The 18,160-nt window shown below is 39.6% G+C and overlaps 1 pseudogene; it reads right to left on the bottom strand.

The window, feature by feature from the left end:
• Positions 1-4,134: 4,134 nt before the first annotated feature.
• On the bottom strand, positions 4,135-7,229 carry LOC126698463 (laccase-15-like; annotated as a pseudogene).
• Positions 7,230-18,160: the final 10,931 nt, after the last annotated feature.

Here is an 18,160-nt window from a genome sequence, read left to right as displayed (position 1 = left end):
AAACACTTAGAAAAAATTTTCAAATTTTTTTCCTTGAGTGTTTTGGCGGCTTGATCTGGCGACTCGTTTCAGTCGCGAAAATTGCGTGTTTTGGACATACAGGGGCAGTTTTTAAACTTTTTGTTTTTCCCTCGATCTTTTTGTGACTATTCATTGTCTTTCTCATCTGCTCTTACCCATTCACACCGTGCCTCCATTTTCGATCTCCATTATTTGCCTCTTTTCAGCTCAAAATCGTCGACTAACAGGTATGGTTTTTTTGTCTTGAACTCTATTTTACTTGTTGTTATGGTTTTCCCTCTGGATTATTCACATTTGATTGTGATTTTGTGATGGGTTTTTAGCTCAACTATTACTCTTTGTCCATGCTTAGCTTATGGAAGCTTGTGTTTCTGTTTTTGAGCTAGTTTATTTTGGTGGTTGTGTTCTTCATCATGTGCTTAGCTAGGGTTAGCTATTTTTGTCTGATCTGCTGTTGATGTCGTGTTTCACTATGATCCTGTGTGGTATCCTGTTGATGTGTTGTTGAATGTGGGTCCTTTTTCAGCTGATTATGTGGTTCTATTTGGACTCTCTCTACTGTGTAGTTCAATTTGGGCCATTTGTGTCCCTCATTGCTATTTTCTGACCATTTTCATCCAGCTATTAGGGTTTCTTCATTGTCCCTAAATTTCCACTAACCCACTGCTAATATAGTCTGTTGGATTGTGTTCTATCATTTCCCTTGTTCATAATGCAGACTGGTCATGTCACCATTCAAGAAAGCTGTTGTGAAAGGAGGAAGTTCCAAAGGGAAGGAACCAGTAATTGATGTTGATGATTACCCACCTCAACCAAAAGGGACTCGCTCTTCATCAAAGAGATTCGATCCTAACAAGTTCAGATCATATGCAGCCTATCAGACTTATGAGAATTTCTTTCTACATGCCAAACCATTACTAGAAAGAGCTTTGGATCAGTCCTCACTTCATGACACTGACATTCCGAAATGGTTTGCTCACAAGGATTGGAATTACCTTCTCTCTGATCCGGATGACGCGTATGAAGAGTTGGTAAAAGAATTTTATGCTAACGCAATTGTGGAAGGAGATGAACTTAAGTGCTGGGTTCGGAAAAAGAGCTTTTCTGTCTCTCCTACATATCTGGCAGAAATTCTTCACATCAACAGACCCATTTTCCGACATTCACCGGTTTATGATGATCTCTGTCCTGATGAGGAGCTTCTCAAAGAAAGTCTTGGTCAAGACTTGGAGTTCTCACCCAATGGCAAATCCATCAGTGTTTCCTCTCTTTCTCCAAAACTGAGAGTACTTACAATTGTGATGTTTCACAATTTGTACCCTTTATCAAGCACTGGGTATATGAACCTCGGACGTGCTTTGTTTCTTCATGATTTAATCTCTGATGTGGAAATAGACATCTGTGCTCATATCTTTCATGTTCTGCGCAAAACGGTTCTTCGAACTGAGTCTCGGATATGCGTTCCTTTCTGCAGTCTCATTTCACGGATCTTGAAGCTCAAGGGAATTTATCCAACGGCTGATGAATCTCCTATCTCCAAACCAAGTCCAATCAACATGCGTACATTCAATGCAAGCATTGGACATAGTCGGAAGAGAGCCAAACCAGAAAATTCTGCATCTCACAGTGACTCTCAGTTTAGCATTGTATCCTCTGTCCACGAGTTGAATACAAAGATGTCTGGACTCACAGCTTCTCTACACCATCAAAGCACTCGATGGGATATGAAGTTTACTTCTTTTCAAACTCAATTGGATCAAATTCAGAGAAAGCTGGAAGAGGATGACTAGCCTATTCCATGACAAAAAGGGGGAGTGATAGGCATGATCAGAGAGGGAGGATATTACCTAAGGGGGAGTGTCATTACCTAAGGGGGAGTGTCTTTACATTCTTCTTCAGTTTCAATTTTCTCTGTCATTACCTAAGGGGGAGTGTCTTTACATTCTTCTTCAGTTTCTATTTTCTCTTTAAGTTGATATATTGTGTTTTGTAAACTGTTATTCAGGATGTTTTTGTGTTTGTACCCATGTGCTTTTGTAAGCTTTTAGGGTTAATGTTGTATGCATAGTTTGTAGGCTTTATGGTATGTACCTTGCTTAATGCAGCCTTTATGCTATGTTGAAATCAGTACTTTAATCTAAATGTTCTGCATTTTGGTTTATGTACTGTCACTCTTATGCCCTTGTAGGATTGTTCCTAGATGCATATGCCTTGTGTGTTATGCATTGGTTGAGTGTTGAGCATACAAGTGTCTTGCCTTGTGCTTGTTAACTTGTATGTCCTTGTGTTCATTCCAAGTGTGAATGAGCACTGTGATCACTACCTTGTGGTGTTCACTTGGTTGATCAAGCCATGGTTTGTTTATTAACTCCATCTTTGCTTGATCATATATTGCCTGTTTCATATGCATTTATAATTTTCTGCTCACAATGATCACGGTGTATTGTTGTGTTTCAGGAGTATTGTGTTCATATGATTCAAGTGCTTCACAGCTTCTAGAGTTAGGTGTGAGTGAGTTTTGTTCAACTGTTCCCAACTCATATGTTAGGTCTAGAGTCTGTTTTAGGGTTTTGTCACGGAATAGCCAAAGGGGGAGATTGTAAGGTTAAATTTATTCAACCATCTAATTGGCTTTATTCCGTGCCAAATTTGCTTGTAATTCAGCATTTAGTAACCCTGTATTTAGGTGGGTTTGTTGTAAGGGTAGTGAGTGAGATAGAGTGAAGATTGCTCAAGAGTGTGCAAGAAAACAGAGACTCGCGGCTGGGACTCGCGGGTGACTCGCGGCTGCAAGCCGCCAGAAGCAGCACACATGCCAAGCATGTTGGAAGATGAACAGTCATGCTAGCTGGAGCACTACAGGACAAAACAGGACAACTGGCCATATGGTTAACTCGTAACTGGATCTCGCGACTTAGTCAAGCCGCGAGGTCAAGCCACGAGCCACCCCTGTTTTTGTAAAACCTGACGTTTCACATTCCTCTCCCACTCCAGTATAAATACCCCTTTTACCCACGATTGAAAGAGAGCTTCCAGAGAGAATTTTGAAAGAGAAACCCTAAAGAAAAACAAGATTGTTTCACCCACAATCTATACCTTAGAGTCTCTTCAAATTCCCCTACTCTCTTCCTCTCCATTGTCAAATCCTTGAGAGGCATTATACCAAACCTGGTTCTCACCATCATCATCACTGTGAGACAGTTGTTTGGATTTCTGGGAAGCAGTTAGGAAGGAACCAATCTTCATTGGTTGATGCTACGGTCTAGTAGCGGAATCCGGGAAGCTAGAAATGAAAAAGGTTCGGCGCAACCTCGATGGAGCAAGAAGCTTGGAGGGCTTAGGTGCACTGGGTAGATTAGGCTTGGAGGGTCTATTGCTGTCATTGTATCCCAACTGTATTTTCTAGTGGATTGTTTACCGCTTGGAGGGCGGCGGAGAGGTTTTTCGCCGAGGACTTCGGTTTCCTCTTCGATAACACATCGCGTGTTGTCTTTGTGTTTGCATCTTCCTTCCTCTCTATCTTTGCCTTTTTATTATCTGCTGTGGTTTTATTTTGTTATGGCTTAGATAGTCTTTAACCAATTTCGTATTATAGCATGTGTTAAGTTTCCGCACACTAATTGTTTGACGTATTGCTTGTATTGGTTAAGTTGTAATTTGGGGGTCTAAACGTTCAAAGGTGTTTTGTACACGTTTTTGAACTTTCACATCTCAATAATAATGTCCCATTAGTTCATTTATAAATAGTCTCATATAATTAAAATTTTTAATTATTTGTAACATGCCAATAAATTGGATTATAGTGCACAAACCCTAACAAATTGGTGGTAACTGGAACTTTTTATTTAGATAGTAAAAAGAAAAACTGTCATTTCTTATTGATAAAAATTTTTGGCATGCCTGATATATTGTAAAATGCCAAGACCAACATTACAACTAAGAAACCCGTCGATACCCATAATTGAATATAATACTGTCATACTTCAAATAGGAAATGTCCGCCCTCTTAAGTTCATTGAACACCAATCGAGAAAGAAGAGGGATAATGAAAGCTAACAATCACAAGAATATATATGGTAAATGAAATCACGGATATATAAATTCACTGCTAATTCAACATGGTGGCATGATTGGTGGTGGAGGTAGCAATTGGGCTTCTGGGTTAGATCCATTTTTGACAATGAATGTCATGCCCATGCCCCAATTTTGGTGACGTTCTATATGGCAGTGCATGTACCACACTCCTATAATAAAATGAAACTGATGTCAGCTAATTGATAGCTAACATTTGAATAAAAATTATTTCTCTCAGTTTTTATATTCTACTTTATATATAAACTATTATAGTATGTTAAGTGGACATCAAATTTTTTTTTTTTTTTTTTTATTTTAAATTTTGGTTATTTTATAAGGAAAGAAAAAAGACATGATAGGGTGTAATTAATAAAGTATAAAGTGGAACACAATGAATGAGATATTAGATTATTGTTCCAAACAACGATAACAATAACATCTATAATTTGTTTGATTTTTTTTTTTTTAAAGTTTCAGTCATTTTATATGGAAAGAAAAAAGAGATATGGTAGACTTGTGATTTGTAGGATATAAAATGGAATACAATGAGTGAGACATAAGATTTTTACTCTTAACAACGGCAACAACAAGAACATCAATAATTTGCAATTTACCTGGGTTGTCTGCTTTGAATCTTATGGTAGCCCAGCCATTCTTAGGGACAGCAATAGTATTCTGAAGAGGAGGATCAACAAGATTATATCGCAATGCGTCCTTGTCTTTGTCAAAATTCCCAAATCCCCAACCAACTACGTGAAAACTATATCCATGTATGTGCATGAAAATGCTCTGTCCCTGCAGACAAGTTCGTTCCTTGCAAAACAAGCTCCACAGTTGAGTTACATAACTTTCACTTCTGTGCGACTGTGCCCCTTTTTGGTGTCTCTAGAGCCGATGGGAGATCCTCTGCGGTAAAATTAAATATAAAAGGTGGAAAACTTGGAAATTGGTCTCCATAGATGCCACTAATATGATTATAGTATGCTTGTAAAATGTCAATGGATGGCAACACAAAGCTTATGTTGTTCACGCTTGCGGCAAGGTGACTCCCATTAGGGCCTTGACATGAATTAGGACTGCATGGAAATGTGTTTACAGAGACTGTAAGCAATAGTTGAGTGCTTATGTTTAAGGGCACATGAACAGGATGATTATCATCAGCTAAACTTCTAAGGCTACCAGTGCAGTTAGCTGATGCATTTGTGTCATTGTAGGAAGGAAGATTAGGTAATTGAGGTCTTGAAGATTCATTGTAGTTTTGGTTGTAGTGTACAATAGCAGTGGTGGTGGCAATATCGTAGGTTATTCTATTTGCACTGGAATATACTTTAGCAGCCACGTAATAGTCACCTAGTGCTTGGTTTGCTTCGAGCAAGACATCGATCGTTTGTCCAGGTGATATTGCAAATCTGTTCCCACAACTACGATGTTGTGTTTTGCAATGGCAAAGAAGAGAATATCTTGAACAGCAGCATTGATTATGCGGAGTAGATAGGTCTTTTTGTGAAAGCAAGCACAAACAACCAGAGGAAACAGACTTTGAAAATAGAGGAAGAAGAAGATAACGGCTAGTTTTAATAACGGCTAGTTACTGATACGATACCGTTTCACTTAGACAAAACGGTGTCACTTGGTTTAATGAGAAACGTGGTCGTTTTGGTGCTGTGTCTTCTTCTTCAGTCATCGTTCCAGAATGGCTGTCTCTACAAAGGGACTGAATCTCCAACTATAGCATCTAAGTGAGCAGTTGAGCCACAACTGCCTTCCAACTGTCACTCCTAGTTTCACGAAGCATAATGTGGAATATGGTTGTCAGTCTGTTATACCAGTTTAGCCTCTAGAAGTTTCTTAGTGTAGAGTGATTATGCTATATATATGAGATGTGGGTTAATGTATAGTCTATGAAGCACGGGTGCGTTTTAGGACTCGGGTGCGGGTGCGGGTACGGGTGCGGGACTCGGCAATTTTTGAAAAAGGTGGGTGCGGGTGCGGCGGGACTCGGCGATTAAAAAATTATTAAAAATATTTTTTAATATATTACTAAGCATGCTTTTTTATATAATAATAATAATAATAATAATAATAATAATAGAAAACTCATATTATAATAATAATAATAATAATAATAATAATAGTATAGAAATAATAAGAATAAAATAAATAGATAATAATAAGTTTAAAAAAAAAAAAAACAAAAAAGGTTGGAGGCTCTCACGTGTAGCTTTCCATTAAAAAAGAAAAAGAAAAAAAAAAAAAGAGAGAGGATGTGGCTCTCACGTTTGGTCAGAGAGGGACAAAAACCAAAGAAAAGTTTTTGTACTTGTCAAAAAGAGAAACAGTAGTTACGTTACAGAAGACTTCCAGAGAAAAAAAGAAAAAGAAAAAACAGAGAACAACTCAGAAGATAATGCAAAGAAGAACACGAAGAAGCAAATCAGTCCACCGGCAACAGTAGCGTAAGAATATCCAGTCCAGTCCAGAAGGTTTTCTTTTTTTTTTTTTTTTTTTTTTTTCCCCTACCGGCCGATTTCCTTTTTCCGGCCGATATTCTGCCGATACAATCCGATTCGGCCCGAATCGGCGCGAATCCGTCCGGTTCGGCGCGAATCGGCGTGCGTGGGAGCCGAATCGGCGCGAGTCGGCGCCGATTTGAGCCGCGTCGGCGCGAGTCGGGAAATCCACGTGGCACGACGCGGCACGGACGCGCGGTCTGCGGCGTCCCTCCCGCGTCGGCGTGTCCCGCCGCGTCGGACGCGGGTGCGCTGGGTTCGGAGCCGCGTCCGTGCATCCCAGTGTATAGTTAAGCTTGTCATATTGAATGCACAGAAGTATTTTTACAGAAAATTCTCTCTCTCTTACATTGTTCTGTTGTTATTTCCGCCATTTTTGTACAATTTGCAAGCTTCAATTTTCTTTCACTTTCCATAGTCAACCAGTAATTTGAAAGTTTCATAATAAAAATCCTCACTTTATGCTCTACCAACTAATCATCTCTTCCTATTAAAAAAAAAAAAACTAATCAACTTTAGCATATGTCATGGAGGTTTAAGTGATTGTGTGGTGCATTATGTGTGTGGTTGAACCCCCTCTTCCCTCCCACTATTTACATTTAAAAACAAATAATAGTATGCCATAGTGCATTTGTCTTTTTTTTTTTTTTTTTTTTTTTTAAATTTTTTATAACTTTGACTATATATATAAAAGGATGGATGAGAAGTTGTAATTGTGGAGTATAAAATGAAACACCATTGTAGATAGGATCCTCTTTATTTAGATCAAATATAATAAATTTAAAAGCGTATTTAGTAGAATGTTATTTAAAATTTTAAATTACATGATATTCTGTATATTTTTAGATCCAATAAATAATTTAAGGTGAAGTGAAAATGATTGTGTTTCTATTATGGTAGTTCACCATAGAGACATGCATGGATCTAGAGGAAAATGGGCTTTTGCCCTTATTTTTTAAAATATTTAGCACAATGTCCCTATTTTGAAACTATTAAGCACCGTGTCCCTATTTTGAAACTCGATTTTTTTTAAAAACTGAATTTCAATGTAACTCGATTTTATGATTATTGATTTTATGAGAGAAAGACCTATATCTTCTTTTGCTTCCCGTGGTGGCAGTGAGTGTTCTTCTGCCTCTTTTTTGTTCTTGAGAAAATAATATCCTTGGTTCTGTGAGCTATGGCTGAAGGAGAAGAATCGCTGGGTTCTGGTGATGCTGATTTTGTTGGGGTGGTTGTACCAAGAAGTGAGGCTGTGGCTGGGGGTGTGGCTAAGGCAGTTGTTGGGGGTGTTGATGCGGAGGTTAGGCTAGGAGAGGCCTTGTTGCCACTACAAGACCCATGGTATTGTTCAACTTCTCTGTTTCCAGCAATTGGGGCTCTTGAGGTTAGCCCACCTAGTGTGCCAAAGAAGTGGATTTTGAAGGTTGAAGCCCCCAGTCATGAGACAGCATGGGTCTCAGCCGCTTTTGGTATAACAGACCTGCGGTTCCAACAGAAAGAGCTTCTACTAGCCCCTATTCAATTTTTGTGTCCTTATGGCACAACCATGGGTTGCTTCGATTGGGTGGAGCAAGAGGTTGCCGATGAAGGTTTCTGTTAGATCTTAAGGGATGCCAAGATTTTTGAAGCTATGGCTTTGTACCGTGAATGGAACATGTACAGAGAAGTGAGAGCACTTTGCTTTCTGGTATGCCACTTGAATCCTGATACCCATACTTTCTTTTCTCCTTAGGGTGAGACTACGGTCACCCTTAAAGATGTGGAAATGATTTGCTTGTTGCCTAGCATGGGAGATGTGAATCCGTTAGAGCTAGGGCTATCTAATGAGGAGTTTGTGATTGCCGGGAAGCTGTTGGAGACTTTTGGAGGTACCTTTGCATCTTGGGGAGGTAATAGAGCCAGGTTCTCCTTTTGGATTTCTGAGTTTAGAGAATCTGAGGATGTTGATACAAGAAGGGTTGCATTTTTAGCTTTGTGGATGAGCAAGTGTGTGTTCAACTCTGACCCAGTTTAGTTCATGAAACCTTTCACTTTTCCTTTAGCTGTAGTATTATGCAAAGGTGTGTCCTTGGCTTTAGGTACTTTGTGTTTAGGCACTCTTTATTCTGAGCTTGATAGGTTACGTAGTGATGAGCTTGAAGGATCACCATACCACATTATTAAGTCTAGTATTAATGTAGTATTGTTGCAAACCTTCATATGGAAGCATTCGAAAGATTATGTTGATGTTGGTAAAGATGTTGGTGATGTGAAGGCGACCAATTGGGTGGTCAGAGTTGCTAGTCCTAATGGTGAGCTCCAATTCCTTGGCTTTGAAGATGGCCTTCCTTTGCTCATGAAATGGATGGGGTTGAAGGTTTGGAATCTCCCTTCAATCACATTGCTAGATGATGGGGCTCACTTTGCTTGGAAGCCCTATTCTTATGTTGCTGCTGGGTTTTGCTACCCAATCCCTTTTCCAAATGCCAGACCTGGATCTCAAGACTTTGGGCTGAATGATCATGAGAAGATTCCTAATTTTTTACTTATCACATCCCCTTCATACATTCCATATCCAAGTGGTGCCGGGTTTGATTTAACACAATATAATCCCCATAGAGTTTTGAGACAATTTGGATTTGATCAAGATGTTCCGGACATTAATGCCGATGTCCCTTGAGTGATGCAATGAGACCATCGGTTCATGATACAACAATAGAGTATTGGGCTAGCAAGGTAGAGAGAGTCTTGGTTCCAAGTAGACACCGTGAGGGGTATGCTACCACAAACATGAAGTTATATTAGAGAAAGGTGATAAGCACCTTTGTTGATTATGTGAGTAGTCGGGAGGTTGAGGAAGTAGTGATAAGTCCTCCTTCGAGGGAGCTTTCTGCCAATAAATACAAAAGCAGCTTCGGCGTGGGCTACTAGGCAGAATTTGGGATTTGCTGAGTGCCAGGCTGACCTTAATGGCTGGGTGGTTTATGGGGGCGATGTTCCCATAGAATGGATTGAGAAAAATGTCATAACAAGAGCCCCCAAGTTTAATCCAGCCACTGGTGCACCTAAGAGATCTCATGGCAAATCACCCTCCTTCGAAGACAAGCCCAAAAAAGTGAGACGAAAGAGAGCAAGTGTTGAGAAGCTCAAGGTTGGCAGTCCCAAGCCCCCAGCTATTGCCCAATCTAGTTCTGGTGTAGCTCCAGCCACTAAGTCCAGTGTCCCAGCTGTTGCATCTGATAGTTCATCCTTATTGTTGAAACAATATAGACGGAAGACTAGTGCTGGCAGAATAAAGGTTCTTGAATCTTCAGAAGAGGTATTCTCATAAAGCCCTTATCTTCTTACATCCTTTCTATCTTTTTTCTTTTCTTCTTTGCCTTCATTTTTGGTGCTAACCATATGTTCTCATGGCTGCGACAGTCTGGTGCTAGTGAAGGGACACAATCAGAGGGGTATGATCTTGAGTATGCAGCTGCTGACTTCGGTAAACTACTGTTCCTCGATTCGGTTTCTTCTCGCATTTCCTCTCCTGACGTCCTTTGTTCTCTAGGTCCAACTGATGAAGATATAGAAATGGCTAGCGAGAGTCCTGTTACTAATGTTACTGCTGGAGAGACTACTGCTAAGATGCTTGGTCAAGGATATGCTAGTGAGGATCATGAGGTCACTGTTTCTGGAGAAGCTGTTGCTAGCAAGGGTCCCGATGTCACTGTCATTGCTGGAGAAGCTGTTGCTGGTGTGCCCAGCCAAGGACATATTGTTTCTCTGACCGTTCATGATGTACATCATAGCAAAGAACCTCCAGGTATGATGACTTCGAGTTGTTTATATTCAATAAAGCAAGTTTCTTGTTCAATAATACTTGGCTGCATGAATGCTTTTTGTTACTGCTGGGGACATGATCATGCCTCTTTTAATAGAGCTATAGGTTGAGTCTTCTGGTGCTGCCATCAAGGGAATGAGCCTTGAAGAATTCTTGGAGAAATTTATAGAAGATGAAGAGAATGAGAAAGTGGCAGCTGACTTTTATCCCCTTTCAAGTGATATTGTCATGTTCTAGCGGTTTGAAATTCCTACAAAAGGTCAGCCTCTGTTGGCAGAAATTGTAAGGAAACACCCGCACTTCATGACTAGATGCAAGTTAGGTGCTTCATTGAGGAAATCTGGACTTCAATTGCTCGTTGCAGTACTGCTAGATATGCAACGTACAAAGCTTGAGAGTTCAAACTTGAAGAAAGCACTTGAGTGGAAGAATGCTCTTAAGGATTTGTTGTTCATGAAGTTTGGAGTCCAATTCATCCTTGATAAGATTTGGGCTGCTGCCGAGGCTTGTATTGCTTAAGATGATGAGCTCACAGTAAAGATAGCTAATCTGAGAAAGAAATTACAGCAATGAGAGTTGAGCTTTCACTTTTGTTAAGTCAGAGGGATGAAATAATGCGGTCCTCGTCAACTAGAGGTGCTTCTTCCTCAGCGGAAACCTTTGGCGATGGCTTATTTTACTAGCATTTTTATCATTATTAGTAGCTTGGTATTTTGGATAGTTTGTTTTTACATTATGATGTAATGAAACATGTTATGTATTTTGGGTTTATTTAGCTATGTAGGCTGTGTTTTGTGCAGAGGTGCACTAGCCATATGAACCTTATGTGGTAGTTTGATATTTCCCTAGATGTGCAAGCTGTGTCTTCTTTATGCACAAATACATGAATTTATTTTGTGAAAAATACTTTATTTATCTAAGAATAATATGTTAAAGCTAAAATATAGTCATGGAAATCAAATACATAATTTTGAAAATATTTATTGTGCTTATGACTATTTTGGTTCAGAATTCCTAGCTGTTAGGGTTGTAACCTTATTCACAGTTTAGAGTAAGCATATTTATGTATGAAAAATAATATTAGAGTACTGTGAATATAGGAAATTCATATTTAAGGCAAAAGGCAATGCTTAATTCTTATTTGCATAGTAGTAGTTTAAGATTATACAAAAGGGAGTTACTTGGTATATATATACTTGAAAGTTGAGTTAAGCATAATACAACTTAAGCCATTTTCCATTGATAGGTTCCATGAGACTTTCACCTTCTGCTGTAGCTAGACGATAATAACCGCTGTCATTGGCTTCCTTTATAAGATAGGGCCCCTCCCAACTTGGGGTAAACTTAGAGGGTGCTGAGAGATTCCTCCTAATATGATCTACTGCCTTTAAAACCATTTATCCATTGACAAAAACCCTGGATTTCATGGCCTTGTTGTAAGCATTGGCCATCTGCTGTTGATACCATTGGGTACGGTTATAGGCAAGGTTTCATGTCTCCTCCAAGGTTTCAAGGCCTGTAGTTCTAATTTTTGCACAAGTGGTAGCATCCATATCTATTTCTTATCCATGAACAACCCTTGGAGTGGGAACCAATAGCTCAACTAGAGGTATAGCCTCGGTACCATATACAGGAGAGAATGGTGATAGTCTGGTGGCTATTTTGCTTAAGCTTCGGCATGCCCACAGAGTTTCTAGCAAGTGTTTTGTCTAGCCACCCTCATATTCATGCACCATCTTGCTGAGAATTCTTAATAGCACTCGGTTGGTAGCTTCTGCTTGACCATTGCCTTGTGGATAGTAGGGAGTGAACTTGCTTGATGTGGGCGATAGTTAAGCAATTTTCAGATATCTTTGTTGACAAAAGGAGTTCGAAAGGCTGTTTTGGCTATGTCTTTGGATGACATTCTAATATGATTATAACCGCTGAAGCCATCCATGAATGAAAACATAGCATGCCCACCATCTAAATCAATGAGCATATCCATGTTTGGAAGTGGAAATTCATCTTTGGGACATGCTTTATTAAGGTTCCAGAAGTTGATGCAACATCGTATTTTTCCGTTCTTTTTCTTGACCGGTTTAATGTTTGAAAGCCACTTTGGGTGCATGATAGGCTTGATGAACCTAGTTGTGAGGAGTTTTTGAACTTCTTGAATAATCTAAGCTTCAACATTAGCATGGAAGGTCCGCATGGGTTATACTACTGGCCTTGCCCCTGATTCCAAGTTAAGAGCATGTGCTATTAGGTTAGGATCCAAACTAGGCATCTTATGGTACTTCTAAGCAAAGACATCCATGTACTCCTTTAATAGTGAAATGAGTTGAGCCTTTTCCAGCAGTGGCAAAGTTGCATTAATTGAAGTTGGTCACTAGATACTATGATCATCACTGAGATTAATGGTCTCCAGCTCCACATCAGGTGAAAAATCGGTTATCGTTGGAGGCTCTTCAGATAGTTCTGCTAGGCTGTTGGGCAGATCTTCTTCTACCTCTAGGGTTTCTATTTCTTGAGTGTAACAGCATGTTAGTGTAGTGCTTGCATACCGTCATAAATGATACCCCAAACGACCATCTGGCAGCTGGATCTATACATATCGTGGCTATGAGACACCGCTGGGGGTTTCCCCACGTTCTCTTTTCTTTTTCCTTTGATCAAGGAAAGACCTCATGTCAATTTCTGGATTATACTCAATGTCTTGCTAGCTAGGTAAAGGGATCCCAACAGGCCTTGAGGTAGAATCTTCCCCACTTGGGGTGAGCTTATCATAGAAAGTAGCCTCAAAGTAGTGTGCCTCGGATAGATCAAATGGTATAGGATTAGCAGGGATGCGTATAGGCTTACCATTGAATCTTCTCTTGACACATTGGTGGTAAGTAGATGGCACAAACTTGTGTTTATGGAGCCATGGCCTTCCAAGTAGAGCATGATAAGAAATGGGTGAGTTGATAACATGAAATCTAGTGAGGGCAACAATGGGCCCCACTTTAAGAACTAATTGTATACTCCCAATAGCGCATTCATGAATTCCTGCAAAACCAAAAACCTCAATAGGAGCCCCAATGATTCTGCTGAGTGGGATCCTAGCTGCTTTGAGTGTGCTGGTTGGAATAAGACTAAGCGATGCACCAATGTCGACTAGTGCCCTTCTTATGTGAACATCATTAATTTGAGTAGCAATATATAATGGTTTACTATGATCAGGGTGTTGTACCTCCATATCCTCGTCGGTGAAGGTAATGACATTAGTAGTTTTTAGGAAGGCATGGCTGGCATGAGCTTCAGCTATGAGGCAGTGTGTTCCAAAGCTGGAAATGATGGATACAAGAGCTTTGGTAGTTGTTCTCCTTAACTCCTTTTTGAGCCCCCAACTGATTGAACAAAGTTCGGAAGGTAGGGCTTCTTTGAAGAGCATAGATAGCTGTTGGGGGCATACCTATACCACTGGCCATTTTATCCCCATCAGCCCCACTATGAAAGAGTACAGCTGCTGTGGCTTTCCCTCTGTGATGCTAAGGCAGTGGGTTCTGTTGGAAATTTTGCTCACGAGTGAGGTTCAAAGTGCCATATGAAATTTTCTTATGAAATGTTCCCCGGACTGCTTTACAATTTCTAGTTCCATGACCCACATATCAATGATACCAACAATAAAAGGGCTTTCGCATATCTTCAGGGGTAGGCTCTCGGCTAGGCTTAAAGGGTCTAAGCACTCCATTAGCCATCCATTTGTTGATGACAGAATTCATTTCTTCATCGGTGGATGGAATGGGAGGATACTCTTCCTCTTCTTCCCTTTTTCGCTTCTCCCCAACTATTAGTTCACTAGTGGAAACTGTAAAAGCTTGAGGAGCATTTTTCTTTTCTGACTTGGGCTTTTCAGCTGTGGGAGGCTTGACTAATACGGTTGTCTTACGGGCTTTCTAGAGTAGTTGGGCAAACTGAATAATGTCAAGATTCTCCAAATGGGCTTGATACTCATGGGACATGTTGTCAATGCAAATCTCAACCAGCTCTTGCTCTTTGAACTGCCCATAACAATCGAGGGCAACATCTCTGAACCACCGAATGAAGTTAAGGAGTCATTCAGAGGACTTTTGCTTGGTGTTGTGAAGAGTGAGAATGGTAACTTTTTCCTCCCCATGAAAATACTTTGAGCATAAACCATGTGATCCCATGTGGCAATGGAACCTGGCTGGAGAGTGGAATATCATGTGTAAGCACGATCGCTAAGAGATTTTGAAAATTCCCTTAGACAAAGATCACCATTTCCAGCAAAAGGACCCATGGAATCAAGAAACTTGTTGACATGCTCAATTGCATTGCCTTTCCTCCCATCATAAATAGTGAAGGTGAGAGTCTCATATTTCTCTGGATATGACTTGCTTAGTAACTCAGCTGGGTATGGTGGCCTACGAACAAAGTGCCTTGGTTCCTTTGGTTGACTAGCCCTTTCCCTTTCTAGCAAAGCAGTGAGATCAGATAATGTAACTGTTAGGTTCTAAGGATTAGGAACTAATGTATTAGAACTCTAATTTGTATTGTTGGCAAACCATGATCAAAACATGTTTTAGTCTTGTTTAGACTTGCTCAAAATGTATGTATTTTATGTAAAGATGGAATCGAGTTAATGCAAAATTTACTGTACAATTCTGTCTGGCTTAATCGATCGAGAATTAGACTCGATCGATCGAAACTCGGGCAGAATGTTTTTCTGCAGAATTCTTCCAACTCAGCCCAAGCCCATTTGATGTGTAGGGTTTTATGTTTTGTCTTGAGTATAAAAGGGAAAACCCTAACCACGTTTTTGGTTGTCCATTATGCTGTGTGTGTGAATCTTTTGTGAGATCAAGAGCTGGTTGCCTTCACACATACTTAGGGTTTCCAATATTCAAGACTATGTCAAGAACTTGGTGATCGATTCAGTTGTTGCATTAAAGAGTTTAAAGAAACACAAGCGGGTGTCCTTGTATTTGCTGGAGAATCCAAGAAAGAAGGAGTCCGTGATCTCAAAGTTTGCACATGGTCGTGTCAGTAAGTTTCTACTGGTGGATAGCAATAGGATGTTAGTGGTCTAAGTCCTATTGTAAAACTTTGATTCTTTCATAGTGGATTCAGGTTTACTATGAGGATAGCTAGGTTAAATCCTCCCCAGGTTTTTACCGGTTTGGTTTCCTGAGTCATCATATCTTTGTGTTCTTTATATTCCGCACTTTACATTGATATGATTATATGATTGTGTTAACCTAAATCTGAAATTTGGACTAAGTAATCACTTGGTTAATTTATTAGGTTAATTCAGTTGTGTTTTAAGGGGTCTAAAAACAAACAAGTGGTATCAGAGCAGGTTGCTCTCTTGTTGTAGATCTTTTGATCTCTGAGCTGATCCTTGACCCCTGTTGTCATGGAACACGAACACTCTCTTGTTATTCCACCTCACTTTAATGGGAATAATTATGCTTATTGGAAAGTAAGGATGAAAGCTTTTCTAAAATCTATTGATGAGAGAGTCTAGAACTCCGTTGAATACGGATGGGAGAAGCCCACTACTCTTGTTAGTGAGTGGCAAACTTCTCAAAAAGAAGCAGCCGCGTTCAATAGCAAAGCTATAAATGCTATCTTTAACGCTGTTTCTATGGAGGAATTTAAGAGAATTTCTAATGTTGAGGTTGCTCATGCTGCTTGGAATATCCTCCAAACTGTGCATGAAAGCACAAAGGCTGTTAAAATTAATAAGTTGCAGCAATTAACTTCTAAATTTGAAAGCATTAGGATGTCTAATGATGAATCTTTTGATGAATTCTATGCTAAACTTAATGATATTGTTAATTTTGCATATAATTTGGGTGATATCTATGATCAACCTAAAATTGTTAGGAAGATTATTAGATCTTTAACTGAAGATTTTAGACCCAAAGTGACTGCCATCACTGAGAGCAAGGATGTGGACTCCATCCCTGTTGATGAACTTGTAGGATCTCTTCAATCCTATGAGTTGGACCTACCTAAGACTAGCAAATCTAAATCAATGGCTCTCAAGTCCGTTGATGATGTTGAGGTGAGTGGATTTGATGATGATCTCTCTGCGACTGAAATTGCTTACCTTGCCAAGAACTTTAGAAATTTTCTTAAGAACAACAACAGAAGGGTAAGAGGCAATAACACTGCTGAACCTAGAAATTTTAAGAGGAATGATCCCACTAAGGTTAATAACACTGAAAAACCTAAAGAAAAAGTAGGTCAACCTTCTAATAATTCAATGGGTCTTCAATGTTTTGGGTCAAGGGTATGGTCATATGAAATTTGAATGTCCTACATACTTGAGGGCTAAGGGTAAGACTATGGCTGTAACCCTTAGTAATGATGAAGTTTCTGATGATGAATCTGGTTGTGATGAGGATGGAAACTTCATTACTTTCACTGCTACTGCTATAGTCAATGAAAGCTTGTCTGTTGAAGAGAACCCTTCTAATAGGGAACTCTTTGTTAGGAAATATGTGTGTCACATGTTAAGAACATATGTCATGATTTTATGTAATTGGCTTATCCTTTGACAAAACGCACTTTACTTGTATTTGGGTAGATTTAGGATGTGTTTAAATACTTCAAGAAACCTTGTTTCAAGATCAAGTGTTGAAACCTTCAAGTCTGTCCAAGAAAACAAGCTAATAGTGCAAATTCATTAAAACTCGACAGCTGGCTCGACAGCTACATCTATCGAGCTTAAGGAAGTTGTTCAAAACCCGGTGTGCTCAACATCTGCTCGACACTTCCTATCTGTCAAGGTTTAAGAATTTCAGAATTCTAATATGATTTTCTTGGGATCCGTGAATATGTCTTTGGGCTTTCTTTTCTCCTAACCTTAGACATATAAAAAGATTGTTTTAAGAGCCGTCAAACAGTTCACAAGTTGCACAAGTTTTGAGCAAACTCTGTTCAAACAAATTGTGACTGGAGACGAAGTTCTTACCCTAGTTCATCTCTTTCTCTTGAAGAAGTTGCTGTGTATGTGCACCGTAGGGTTTTGTGACCAAGCATCTTCTTGATCTTCATTTTGTGGATGAACTGAAGAACTTTGCAACCAACAATCTTCTTAGTTGGTGATTGAAGTCGCGTATTGGGAACTGCGCAATTGGTTAGTCACGTACTTTGGAGTCGTGCATCAGAAAGGGGAACTGTCACTACAGAACAAGTCCAATTGGGTATTGGGGTAAAGGTTCAACTATAGGTTGGTAAGGTACTTGGGATTCCTTTACTTGTAACTGCTTGTTGTGATAATAGTGGAGTTTTGGGAGTGGTGACTTGAAAATCACCTGGTGGGGTTTTTGCCGTTAGGTTTTCCCCATTCGTAAACAAATTACCGTGTTATTTATTTTTTGCTGCTTAATTAGTTTATTGGTGATTTGTTTGTGCTACCACGCGTTTGCATGATAAATTGATTAATTAATAACTTGGCTAATTAATTAATTAATTTCTATCACAAGGGGTCATTCAGTTTGTGGCCTACCAAGTGGTATCAGAGTAGGCACACTCTAATTAGGGTTTAATCTTTGCTGTGTTGATCCATTGACCCCTGTTTGTCATGGATAGAGGACAGTCATTAATCATACCTCCTTTATTTGATGGCACTAACTATGCATACTGGAAAGTAAGCGTAAGAGCTTTCTTGCGGTCTTTAGATGAAAAGGTGTGGCAAGCTGTTGAGATTGGCTAGACTAAGCCAAAGGAAGTGCCGGCCGATTGGGATGAA

This window comes from Quercus robur, chromosome 2 (genome assembly GCF_932294415.1).
Source record: "Quercus robur chromosome 2, dhQueRobu3.1, whole genome shotgun sequence".
Classification (NCBI taxonomy): Eukaryota; Viridiplantae; Streptophyta; class Magnoliopsida; order Fagales; family Fagaceae; genus Quercus; species Quercus robur.
This window is presented reverse-complemented; position numbering and strand designations above follow the sequence as displayed.